The following is a 13,097-nucleotide window of genomic DNA, read 5'->3' as shown; positions in this document are numbered from 1 at the left end:
TTACTGGGTCATATAGTATGTGGATGTTTAGCTTCATGTTACACTGCCAAACTATTTCCCAAAGAGGCTGTACCAGTTTGCATTCACATGATACAAGCCACATATGAAAGATCCAGTTTCTCCACTTTCTTGTCTGCACTTGATATTATCAAGTAGTTTTTGATTTAGGTGTATAGTGGTATCTCCCCAAAGCTTTAATTTGCATTTCCTTAATGAGTAATGATGTTGAACGTCTTTTCATGTGCCTATTTGCCATTCTTATATCCTCTTTAGTAGAATGTTCAAACCTTTTGCCCATTTTATATTTGAATTCTTTGTTTTCTTACTGTTGAGTTTAGAGGGCTCCTATATATTCTGGATATAAATCTTTTTTGTTGGACATGTGACTTACAAATATTTTCTCCCTGTCTGTGGCTTATCTTTTCACCTATTTAGCAGGGCCTTTCACAGAGACAAAATTTTTAATTTTTGATGAAGGCCAGTTTATCGATATTTTTAAAATTCTTTTATGGATTGTGTCCTTAGTATCATGTCTAAGAATCTTTTGCCTAAGGCTTGGTCCCAAAGATTTTCCCATTTTTTGGTATAAACATTTTGTAAGTTTATGTTTTACATTTAGATCAACTTTAGGTTAATTTTTGTATAAGGTACTACTTTAAATTTTAATATTTCTGAACTTTGAGACACTATCTTCAAGTAGTTCTTCTCACCAGTATTTAACAAAACTTGCAGCTAGGAAAATTAGAAGGACTTTTCTTTATCAGTATGCAGTGAATTTTGATCTTGAATATGGTTTCCTCCAACACACACCACAAACAGATTTAAAACTTTAAGAGACTAATGACTAAATCCTGTTTAATATTTACCAAAGTATATATTTGAGAGTAGATTATTGAGACTGTGACTCGAAAGCAACTTTTGCTTTCATTTTATGGTTCGTTAACCTACCAGTGTGCTTGCTTGGCTGGCATATACATACCCACTACTTGATATGAATATGTGCATATACTTTAATAAGTATAGTATCCACATTCAGTGATTTTTAGTTCCTAATCTAGCATGCTTTTGAAAATTGGGAAAACATTCCAACTAAGAGCATTTGTTCTGAAAGACAATTTTTTAGAGCAGTTTTAGGTTCACAGCAAAATTGAGCAGGAGGTACAGAGATTTCCCATACACCCTCTGCAGGCACACATGCACAGCCTCCCCCATTATCATTATCCCCCACCAGAGTGGTACATTTATCGTAACTGATGAACCTACACTGACACATCATAATCATCCAGAGTCCAAATTAGGGATCACTCTTGATGGTATACATTTTATAGTTTGGACAAATGTATAATGACATGTATTCATCATTATATCATTTAATATTTTCACTGTTCTAAAAGTCCTCTGTGCTCAACCTATTCATTCCTCTCCCAACCCGTGCAACTCCTGGAACTACTGCTCTTTTTATTGTCTCCATAGTTTTGCCTTTTCCAGGATGTCATATAGTTGGAACCATACAATATGAAGCCTTTTCAACTGGCTTCCTGCACTTAGTAATTTCTATTAAGGTTCTTCCATTATTTTCATGCCCTGATAGCTCATTTCTTTTTAGCAATGAATAATATTCGATTGTCTGGATGTACCATAGTTTATTTGTCCATTCACCTACTGAAGGCCATCTTGGTTGCAACCAGGAACTTTTTAACTTCCTAATTTTAGGGGTGAACATTTCTTTCTTTACATTTATAAGATAAAACAATCCCATGGATAATTTTTCATCTTAAATTTAATCAGTAATTTTTTCTTTGAATTTTTGTAAGTCTTTAACCTTTTTTGAAAAGTAGAAATATCTCTTTCTAACAATGCTTTTTATACTTAATATTTCTGTGGCAAGGGAAAAAGCCTCAAGCAGTTTTGCACAGTTTTCTCTCCCCATGTTTTTGCTAATCATTTTTGAATTTTTAAATTGTAGTGTCAATCACATTCTTTATTACCTTTTCAGGCTAATTCTCATAAACTGCGCTGACTCTCCCACATGCATTGCCTGCAAGGCAACACATACAAAGTGAAAAGGAAGCTTTCAGTGGATGATGGTGAGCCCATTGCTACTGATGTTTATTGCTCACTGGACAGAAGTCTGTGCATAGAGAGAGTGGAACAGCAAGCGAGCACTGGGTCACAGTTTTGGAGCTTCAATTTATTTTTGAGAGAAATTATTTGCTAATTTCTATCAATGTTTATGAATTTATTAAGGTACCGAAATATATTTTTTAAAAAGAACAGTATTTATCAAGGGATTACCAACGTAAAACATTTGCACAGTTCCTGGAACTAGATAAGCATTCAGTTAGTTTAGAATTTTTTTATAGGGTCCATTTAGAGTATCTTTGAAATTGTTTGGGTTGACTCATTTCATTTTGAAGCTACTGGTATCTGAGCACTCATATAGTATGTCTTTAATCTACCCAGTTTTTTTCTATAGCACTGAGCACGCAGTGGGTGCCCAATAAATGCTGTTGACTGTCTTGTGACTCATTGTTTATATTGCTTTCAAGTCTGTTTTTTTCCACTTTGCTCATTTGTTTTGATTAATTTTTTATCTCCTCCTTTGATATGCCCATTTCTACCAGAGGCTTTCTTCGCTGTTTTCTTGTTGATGTTTGACTTTCTTAACTCTGCATAAAATAAACATCCCCATAAGATATTTAGGAAAGCCCAGAGACAAACTGAAATTGTGGTGACATTTATGGGACAGATATGAGAAATTTAATCTTTACTTTTTAATTTATCGATACATTATCCTACTCTATATCTTAGTCCCTGTGATGGTTCCTTGAGTGTGTGTATATATGTTAAAATGTATTCACTAATATTTATAAATTTCCTGTATATAAATTATGCCTCAGTGAAAAATATCAAGGGAAATTTATGTTTTCCTTCTTTTCGTAAGGAATTTCCTTCTTTGATAAAAGGAACCAAAAATATAATGGGGGTTTGAATTTGAAAAAGTTATTACTAAACTTTTGCACAACTTTTAAGATTTGTTATATTCACTGATTCTGAGACCTTCCTGAATTTACATGAACTTGATTGACCCTAGAGAGAAACCTGCAGGCAGTGTTTCAGAGTTTACACAGTTCTTATCGAGGTGTATTATTAACTCTAATTGAGTATCACCGTGTGTCACGCATTATGCTAGACCTGTGGTTCTCCAACTTGGCTGCACTTTAGAATCACTTGGGGAAATTTAAAAAATTCCCACAGCCAATTAAATTAGAATTTCTGGGAGTGGGACCTAGGCTTTAGCATTTTCTAAAATTCCTCAGGTGAATCCATGGTATACCCAAGTTTGAGAACCAGTGGGCTAGACAATGAATATACGTTACCCATTTAACCCCCTCAGCAGCCTGTGAGGCAGGATATATTATCCAGTTTTGCAGTTGGAGAAATCTTTTCAGAGAGATTAAATGACATAATAACTAATAAGCACAGATCCAGGTGCAAACCAAGATCTCTGATATTTTGAAATCTTAAACTCTATCAGTAACACTTGGTGATTAATATGTAGTTTTTTTTTCATTTTTACTTGTAAACGTATACCTTTTTTCTATCACTGTACCTTTCTGCCATGTCTTAATGTTGTCACTGGAAGGTTATACTGTGTGTGTCTATTAAAGAAAGGAAATTATAATTAAGCATGAGTCAGAACTATTTATAAGATGTATTTGAGATGTATTTTGCACTCGTAGTGATTTATATATATGTATATATGTAAGTGTAACAGAATAATAAGTATTGTCAATTTGTTTATATGATTTAAGGGGACAGTGTATTTAAGCAGCAGCTGAACTGTCTAATTTGATTTAAGAAATATCAGCTTTTGAGTCGATACGTAAGTTTAAAGAGTCCTGTCTTTATTACATGACACATTGCATGAATTAGAGTTGTCGACGAAAATAATCCATAACCAATCTATAAATGAAAATTTGGGTGAGTTTATTCTGAGCTGAAATCTGAGGACCATGGCCCGGGGCCTTTCTTCCTGAAGGAAGAAAGGGCACCAAAGAAGTGAGGTGCACAGAGTGGTTATATACCCCCAAGCAGGATGTTTCACATATGATTGAAATGTCCCTCCCACAATAGTCACAAGATTGCCCTGTCGGCACAGCGCTTGATGGACACAGCAGGTAGTGGGTCCACTATCTCAGAGGGCGTAGCAGGAGGCAAATCTATTGTCTCCAGCTGGGCGGTCACAGGTGAGCGCAGCAATCAGTTTCTAGCCTAAGGAAAGATGCTTAATCCTTAAGGAGATGCCAACGGTTGGGAGGGGGAGGGAAGTTGCACCTTTATCTCAAGGGCCTTTGTTCTTGCCATAGGGAATATCTAAAGCAGATATACAATGCATGCTCAACAGCCAAGGTCAGGCCCTTTTGGAAAGACAAGGTCAGGCCGAATTAGGTTTATACCAAATGGCTTCCTCATATTCTCCAATATATCCTATTGCTTTCCATTTTTATTTGTCAGAATATAGAGCAGGTTATGTCTTTCTGGTTATATGACAATTAAATCACCACATAAGCTTCATCTACTCATGCTAACTTATCCTCAAAGACCTGGTGTTACAAAGAGATTCTATTGTGTCCCTGTCCCTCACTTTACTTAACTGTGAAGTTCCCGAAAGCAGGAAAAGGGGAAGATTTGAGAGAGAGATTACAAAAATGTGAATGAACATAATGAAAACTATAGTTAAGTAGATTCATTCTTTAAGAAATAATTGAGCATACACTGAAAAAGATGATATTAATCAAAAGTACAAAAAATTATATTCATGATTTCTGCTACCTTATCTGGCAAATAAGGTGATATACAGTAGAAACTATGCTATAAGACACAAGGTAGCCTGGGGTGCTTTATTCCTGCATTGTATCAGTTCTACTGATACTGGCTACTTCTTCGCTCTTTCTACCACACCGTAAGTGCTTGAGGGGAAGACCTATGTCTTGTCTTTGGATTTACCCCACTCCATCTCCACAGTGTGATGGGTGTGGGACATCATCATAGCTACTTATTGAACAAAAGGCTTTGAACACGTGTCCTCCTATAGATATAAACAAAATACTGAAAGAATTTAAAGTGGAAGGACTCGTGGGTAAAACAAGAAAGGTTCTTGAAAGATGAGGATGCAAAGAGAGACACGATTTTCACTGGTGGATTGTAAAGATGTCCTCTGTGTGCAGGTAATGGCATGAGCAGTGGGTGCTTTAGAGCATAGCATGTATGTTAAATCACCTGAAGCTGAAATTGAGGTATAAGGTTTATATAGAACTGTAGTTCTCTAGCTTGCTGGTTAGGGAGGCGATGCTGCAATCAAGGTATAGGCTAGGGCTCAAGTCTCCCCTGGGGTAGGATCTGATTCCAAGCTCACTCTTGTGGCTGTAGGCAGGCCTCAAGTCCTCCCTGGCTGTTGGCCAGAGACATGGGACAGCTCATAACCTGGCAGCTGGCTTCTGTTTAGAGAGAGGAAGTAAGAGTACCCAAAACGGATGCCACAGTCTTGGTAACCTAATTTCAGAAATGACATCCCATTACCTTTGCTGCATTCTGTTCACTGGACACAAATCACTAAATCCAGCCCACACTTAAAGGGGAGGGGATTACACAAGGAAGAGCAGGGTCATTGGGGGTCATCTTAAAGGCTGCCAACCACAATAATATGTTTCATTTAACCCAGCATATCAAAAAATATTTCAATATGTTATCAATATATAAAAATTGCTAATAGATATTTAATATTTTTGTACTAAGTCTATGAAATAGTATGTATTTTGCACTTGTAGCACATCTCAATTCAGATGCTATATTTCCATTGGATATACTTGATCTATATTTTGATGTCATAACATTTACACCTGAAAATAATCTATACACCTAAGTTGTTCCAAATATACTTAAATATTTTCCAATAACTGAATCGTCAGCTTTAAAATATAAATTAAAATTAAATAAGCTAAAAATGTAGTCCCTCAGTCACACTAGTCATGTGTCAAGTGCTCAGTAGCCACATGGCTTCTATATTGGACAGCAAAGTTCTAGAAGTTTGGCTGTAAAAGGAGGGAAATAAAATGGAATTTGAAAGGAGCAGGAAAGTGGAAATTACAATAACAGAAATCTGTGCACTTTTTGTGTGTGTCCTGGGGAGAAGGAAAGAAATCTAAGATGATGGAAACACAGGGTATAGTGGCTTTAGATTTTTGGTCAGATTTGAGTGGAGGTGCAATGGGGCGAAAAAGCTGACGTGACGAGTGGCTTGTGATAGTGATCTTGTATTCTGGGTGTTGAAATGTACAGGAACTGAGTGTGGGAGATGGAAACCAGAAGCTTTTCAAGAGGCTTTTTGCTTGGAAATGGAACCATTTCCTGCAGGCCTCACAAGAGATCCTTTCCTGACCAGGACCAGAGTTGTTCTCAGGATAGGAAGAGCTCCCTGGGAATGGGGGTCCTGTCCATATCCCTCTTTTAAGCGAATGGTAATTGTAAATTAGCTCAGCCACTGTGCCCGGCCCCCAGGCTTAAAATACCTTACTGAGGCTTCCATTTTCAGTTTTTAAGTAAATTATTATGCATAAATCTCTGTATGTTAGAGGTGGGAGGGACCTGAGATCATCTAGCCCAATACCTGTATTTTGTAGATGAGGGAATGGAGGACCAGAGAAATTAAGTGATTAACTTAAGGTAACACAGGTAGCCATTTAGGATACTCCCATGCTTTTTGATTCCCAATACACTGTTTCCACAACTCCACCTGCAGAAGCAGCAGCCTTGGTTGGTGTGAGTGGGGCATTCTACATCTGGCATCTGTGTTCCTATTTAAGCATCAGGAATTATTTACATGATCCTTGTCAAGGTTATCAGGAGGATTTGGTACTATGTTCTGTGTGCTTCGGGGCTAGTTTCTTAACCTCTGTAAACCCCAGCTAAATGGCAATGACAAATGCCTCATGAGATTAAATAGAAAAAAGGCACCTGCACAGTGCTTAGCAGTAGATATTCAATAACTTCTCATTTTTTCTCCTCTAACACTTGGCTTGTGCTCAATCATTTTTGTTGTTGTCAGTTTATTTTGTTTTAACGTTTCAGTTCCCAAAGGGACGATATAGTGTAGCAGTTAAGAGCACTGGCTTTAGAATCTCACGACTTGGATTGAAATCTCCACTCCAGCACTTAACCTCTCTGCTCACCAGCTGCCTCATCTGGAATGGAGAGATAGTAGCACTTACCTCATACAGAGCTGTGAGGAGGAGTTAGTATATGGGAAACACCTAGGACGATTTCCAACACGTGGTCAACACTCAGGGGTTAGCTGTTGTGGATAATACGATAGTAACATAAGAAAAAAGCCATTTTATGTTTCCTTTATGTCCTCATTGGAACTTACTTTTGGAACATGAAGGCACTAGCATTTAATAAGTACGTACTTTGATGCGAAGGATACCTACTGCCTCTTCATTTGGTACATTATGCCAAATGTACCTGAAAGATGAGTTCCATTCCTAAAGTGAAAAGGTAACACAGAATTAAGTTATTCTCCCCTCGTATTAATCATGATCCTCACTGGTCGAGGGAAGCTACAGCCAGGACATCTGAATTCTGACCCACAGATTGGTTACGTGGCCTCAGCCAAGTCATTGAACATCTGGGCAAAATGAAGGAAGTGTCTTTCCACTATAGAATTCATTCTCTTTCAATTTAATCCCGAGCCCTATTTTTTCCCCAAATACGTAGAGGATTTAATATCTTCCTGAGGATTAAATACTTTTACCTATGTAAGTCTCTGTGGAGTTCTTATACGTCTGACGGGTCACAGAATAGCTTGTGGTACAAAATAGTTTGACTCTCAGCAACCCACCAAGCTCTTACTCTCCTATGAATTCATGGAACTGATGTAATTTTCCCTCTCTTCCTCCCTCACTTAAATCAGCAAACACTTATAGAGCACCCACTCCATCTTGTGTCAAAGTTCTAGGTACTAGCAGAGAATGAGACAGACCAGGTCCCAACTCTCATGGAATTTTTCATTCTAGAGGCTAAATTCAAATAATAAACAAATAAATAAATAAATGAACAGGATGATATCAGATAATGATAAATGTGATGAGGACAAAACAGGGTTATGTAAAGAATGGGCAGAGATGGGTAGGGATGGGCATTGGCACCTCTTTTGAGTGGTTAGAGAATATCTCCATGAAGAGGAAATATTTGATCTGAAGTCTGAATGAGCTCAAGGAGCAGGCAATTTGAAGTTCAATGGTTAAAAGCATTTTGGGCAGAGGGAACAGCTGTGAAAGTCCTTCAGCTGTGAGGGGGCTGGATCTATTTGAGGAAGGAAAAGGATGCCAGTGTGAATTAAACAGGGAATTGAAACTGAGAGTGGTAAGAGCAGAGCTCAGATGTTGGCAGAGGCTAGCTCAGTGGTTTCTTAGACTTTAGCATGCATCAGAATCACTTGGAGGGTTGTGAAATGAGGATTGCCGGGCTCTACCCAGTGTATCCGATTATATAGGTCTGGGGTAGGGCCTGAGAATTTGCATTTCTAACAACTTCCAAGGTGCTGCTGCTGCTCTGAAATCACACTTTGAGAACCACCAGGCTAGCTCATCTGGGGCCTTGTAAACCAAGGAAAAGAATTTGGGTTTTATTCTCTATGTACTGGGAGGCCAGTGAAGAATCAGATGTGTCATGTAATCTGATTTACGTATTTAAAAGATTTCTCTGACTACTGCAGAGAAGAATAGATTTTAAGGGACGAGAGGAGAAACAGGAGAGACAGTGAGGAGGCTATTGGAGCAGTCCAAGCAAGAGATGATGGCTTAATTGCTGGGGTTGGTAGCAGAGGAGCCGGTGAAAAGTACACAGATTCAGGATATGTTTTAGAGTTAAGAGTCCACAGGGCCTGATCATGGATTGGAAATAGGAAATAGAGACAGAGAATAATCAAAATATGCCTAGGATTCTTGCTTGAGTTAACAGGGCAGTGAGTGCGGTGCCCTTTGCAGAGATGAGGAATACTGGGGGAGGTTTGGATGAGAATAGGGGTTGGGGGTGGAGAGGAGATCAAGAGTTTTGGTTGTGAGATACCTATGGGACATCCAAACGGAGATGGCCGTGAGATTACTGGGCATGTAAATCAGAGCTCAATCAACAGGTCAGGATTGGAGATGTGAATTTGAGAGTCATCAACTTGTAGATGTATTTAAATCTATGGGATTTGTTGAAATCAGGTGGGGAGTGAGGGTTGTAGAAAGAGAAGAGAAAAGGACAGAGAAAGAGCCCTGGGGTGCTGAGAAATCAGGCAAGGAGATCAGGGCGTTGGAGACTGAGGAGTGTCAGTGAAGAGGCAAGAAAGCTATAGATTATGTTGTCACATAAAGAAGCCAAGGGAAGAGAAGGCCAAGCAGAGAGCTTGGGCAGCTGTGGAATGTGTTCCTGATTGGAACTTAGGAACTTGCTTAAATGTGACCAAGATGAGACAGATAATTGTCTATTAGATTTAGACACACATAGGCGATTGGTGACCTTGACATGAGAAGTGTCTGTCAAGAGTCATGTAACGCCTTGAGTCTCTCCTTGTTGCCTTTCATTATTGCTTATCTTTTAAAGCCACTTTGATATATTCCCTCTGATCTGATATTAGGTTCATCAGGAAAAAGGACCTTTTGGTGTTCTTAATTGCATTTCCTCAAGCACATAGCACAATGTTATGCCCACTATTGGAACAAATTTTTATTTAATAAAATCTATTTGATTAAGCCCAGAGAGAGACACCAAGAAATTGTTTTGAGGAACTGGTCTCCACTTTTTAGTTGAAATGCGTAGTTTAGGGACCGTCAGAACATTGCCAGTTATTTTGAAGGACTTCCTCATCAACGCTTGTCACAGTGCATTTGCTATTGGATGATCGGTACTGAGAGAAGGTGACCATTACAATCCTTTTTGGTCATTATAACATTAAAACCAGTTTGCATAGTACTTCTCTTAGTGAATTTATAAGAATTCTGCATAGATTTTGCAAACACATGAGATTCTGTTGGATTTGAGTAGCTTATTAAGGATGTAAGTATATCTCGTATACAATTTAAGGCTTTGTTTTTTTTCAAACCAAGAAAAGGTATTTGAGTAGATTTTTGTTGTTTTTCTCTTTTATTCCCTCTTTTCATTGATTTAAGGATATTAATATTGACGGAAATGGAATAATGATTAGTATGGACACATGATTTTGAAGTGCTTTATAAATCAATTGATAAAAAGACCAATCAGTAGTAATAGCAGCATACCAATTCTGTGTTAAGATTGTTTTGATATTTTCTAAGTATATTATTGCATAATATGAAATTTCACCTTAATTTTCATTATGAAAATCAATCATCATATTGAGATAATCTTCATGAATAAAGCAGTAATTTACTTAAGCCATAATTTACTATGGCTTGTGATTTTTAAGGCTTGATTAGCGAATTTTTGCCCTGACCTAGACAAGTTTTCTGTCCCAAGTATCTTTTCAGTATAACCTCCTTTCCACCCACCTTTGTTGAAATTTGCTATTGTTGACTGTTAAGAGTAGCACCCTCTAAGGTGCAGAAACTGATAGTCAAACTAGGCCACTGGTGATGAAGAGCTTATGTAAAAATCCCTTGGGTAAGAAAACTGCACATTCCTGTTTAAAAGTCGTGGGGGCCTTCAATGGCAGTTATGGTGATTTTAAAATATTAAAGAAAGCTAGTATTCTTAAGCACTAAATTATAGTTATTGTTGCAGATTCATGTGTTAACTTTTTTTTTTTCTGCTTTCCCAGGATTTCCTACACTTTAGTTATAACCTTTGATTATTTTCACTAGATCTTTGACTTTGGTGACATTTAATTTAATTTTGTTATTGCTTCAAACTGTCTCAGTCAAAAAATTAAGAATATTGGGAGAGATGTGACTAGGTAAAAGGTATTTTAAAAATTTTGCTGGTGAGTAAAAGGTCAAATAAGTTAACAAAGTCTTAAAGCTACTTAGGATTCAGGCCCAATCCAGGCCTCTACCTGTATTCTTTGTACTAAACTGTACTATGTGCTAAGCAAACTTTAACCAGATAGACACATTCCTAAATTTAATGTAAACAGGTCACAATTGGGAACCAACATATACCTGATCCTACAGGCTCTACCTGTTTAAATTCTGCTTTCCTTTCGAGAACTGAGTCACATGCCTCTTCCCTTTGAAGTGCACCTTGATACCTGCTTCTCCACCCCCACAGAGCTAGTTTCAGCTTGCGCTCATTGCTCTGAATTTTCAAGGTTGCCCATCTGTTTAATGACACTTCTTTTTTGAATTGTATTCCTTATTTAATTACTTACACATTGCATCTTCCCTATTGGATTTCTAGTTCAGTGTGGAAGGATCTTGGTCTGATTCACATGTGCTTTCCAATTTTCAGGACCAAAGATGACAGATGCTTTTATATTTGAAGTAATACTGGGGAATATTAAGATGTTCTTAATAGAAGTTCTATGCAGATAATATTTCAATTAGTGCTTTGTTCTGCTTTCCTTTTTTTTTTTTTTTTAAAGTAGGCTTATCTTTAGTAATTAGAGATAGGTTTTCATCACAGACGCAAACTACCTTAGGAAATGAGACAGAATACACAGAACATTAAAACTATGAGCCAGAGGAGTTCATTGCAGTGTGCAGTGGACAGGGAAGACGTCCCAAGGAATTGTGACTCACTCTGGACCTTGAAGGATAGATAGAATATGTAAAGGCAGAGAGGATGGGGAGGGCATTCAAATGGAGATCATGATGAGCACCACTTGACCATGGGAAGGTGCCTGGAATCATGAAAGCAGGGGCGGGGACGATCCCCCTGACAGCTGGAGGTGCCGATCAGACCTTCTTCACTGCTGCTTCTCCTGAAAGCCTGGTCCTCTGTGGACCGAGTTTTTCCTGCTGCTTCACCTGCCTGTCTGTGGCAGCTGGGCCTCTCTTCTGGCCTTCTCCATGAAGCTCTTTTAAAGCCCTGAAGTTCCCAGTTACCCTTGCCAATAAATCTAGTGTGTATTTGTCAGTACTCATCTCCTTAAAAATAAAATATAATCAATTTCCAAAATCCAACAGAGATAATCTGATATAAAATTTCATTTTCCTCCTTCGTGGTAAGAACTTTTCTCCTTCCCAACTGTACACTCATCTTTGTGGAAGTATTCACCGAATTCATTCATTCAGTAAATATGAGTGCCTACTATATAGCAAGCATTGTTCCAGAGGTTCTATGCATTTGCAAATATGTGTGACACATGGCAGTGGACACAAGTCTCTATTCTCATGGGATGAATTACTCTTTAGTGGAAGGAGACATGATAAACAAGTGTGTTAAGGGCTGGTAAGCCCTAAGGCAAAAGTAAAGCAGAGAAATAGAGGTGTTATCTTAAGGTCCTGAGCCAACTCTGTAGAGGGTCCTGAGTCAGGGTTGTTCTAAGTGTGTTCAAGGAAAAGGCACGAGTCATAAGATTAGAATGCAGTGAGCCTAGGGAGAAAGGCAGGGAGAGGAGACTGGAGAGGCTGGAGGTAGGAGAGGACAGATCATAGGACTGTGCATGTTACTTTGGGTGAGGCCAGAAGCCATTGGAAGGTGGGAGAGGAAGTGTGGTGCTCTAACTTACATTTTGGAAGGGTCACTCCAGCTGCCATGTTGGGAATAGAATGTAACGTGACAAGGTTGGCAGGAGGGAGACCAGTTAGCAGCTGGAACAGAGGTGTTTGTGAGCAAGGGTGTTGGTGGATTCCGGGTCTGTTTGTAGAAGAGAGAGCTGGCAGAATTTGTTGATGGTTGTATCGTGAGGATGTGTGTGAGAGGGGATTTTGGGCCCAAGCAACTGAAAGGATTGTGATTTACTGAGATGGGAAGACTTGGAGAGGAAAAGATTTGGTTTGGAGGAGCTGGGGAGAGGAATCGGAAGTTAAATGAAGTTGTAGATTCCAGTTAGTGATCTGAGTCCAGATGTCAAGTAGGTATTGGATTTACAAATTTGGAGTCAAAGGGAGAGATTCCAGCTGAATATTTTG

The 13,097-nt window shown here is 38.4% G+C and overlaps 1 protein-coding gene across 50 annotated transcripts in view; it reads left to right on the top strand.

Annotated features, from left to right (window-relative positions):
- Positions 1–13,097, top strand: part of COBLL1 (cordon-bleu WH2 repeat protein like 1) — a 152,880-nt gene that overhangs the window by 76,288 nt on the left and 63,495 nt on the right. For 3 of the 50 annotated variants that reach the window (XM_070581462.1, XM_070581458.1, XM_070581450.1), the window contains exon 1: positions 12,537–12,599. The exons of 40 other annotated variants lie outside the window; for them this stretch is intronic. The gene's annotated coding sequence lies outside the window, so the exon portion shown is untranslated. Of the gene's footprint in view, positions 1–12,536; positions 12,600–12,726; positions 13,040–13,097 lie in introns of those variants that run through there. 7 more of the 50 variants (XM_070581460.1, XM_070581455.1, XM_070581483.1 and 4 more) reach the window with 6 other exon arrangements.

This window comes from Equus przewalskii, chromosome 17 (genome assembly GCF_037783145.1).
Source record: "Equus przewalskii isolate Varuska chromosome 17, EquPr2, whole genome shotgun sequence".
Lineage (NCBI taxonomy): Eukaryota > Metazoa > Chordata > Mammalia > Perissodactyla > Equidae > Equus > Equus przewalskii.
The sequence above is the reverse complement of the archived record's forward strand: the minus strand, read 5'-3'. Positions and strand labels throughout refer to the sequence as shown.